This window comes from Octodon degus, unplaced genomic scaffold (genome assembly GCF_000260255.1).
Source record: "Octodon degus isolate 3935 unplaced genomic scaffold, OctDeg1.0 scaffold00111, whole genome shotgun sequence".
NCBI lineage: Eukaryota > Metazoa > Chordata > Mammalia > Rodentia > Octodontidae > Octodon > Octodon degus.
The window spans coordinates 6,323,530-6,323,993 of record NW_004524687.1 but is presented as its reverse complement, the minus strand read 5'-3'; positions in this window follow the sequence as shown (position 1 = coordinate 6,323,993).

The window sequence follows — 464 nt, the reverse complement described above, 5'->3', positions numbered from 1 at the left end:
GTGGCTTATGAAGCATTGTGAGCTGACATCTCCCTAATTCTATCCATTGTGTTATCTGCCTTCTCAATCGCTGAAATTGGAAAGGATAAAGGGGAAAATCTCTTTGATAACAATAGGCTCACATGGAACAGCAAAGGAAAACCACAAAAGATGTGAGAATTCCTTGTGATAAAGGCGATTCAGTGAATATGTAATACAGCCTGTTGAGATTATCCATTCTCCACTTCTCAGCTGTCTTCCTCCACTCATGCCTGGAACCTGGCAGCTGCTTGAAAGCAGGGCTAAGGCACATACTCTGGAGGAACCTTGCCTCAGTTACTTTTCTCTAGTTGCTGGGACAAAATACCTGACCCCCAAAATGAAGGAAGGAAAGGTTCATTTAGCTCACTTAGTGGTTTTAATCCATACTTAGCTGGCTCCAAGGCAGAGAGGCATGTGGCAGAGGGCAGCAGTTCATGGTGGTG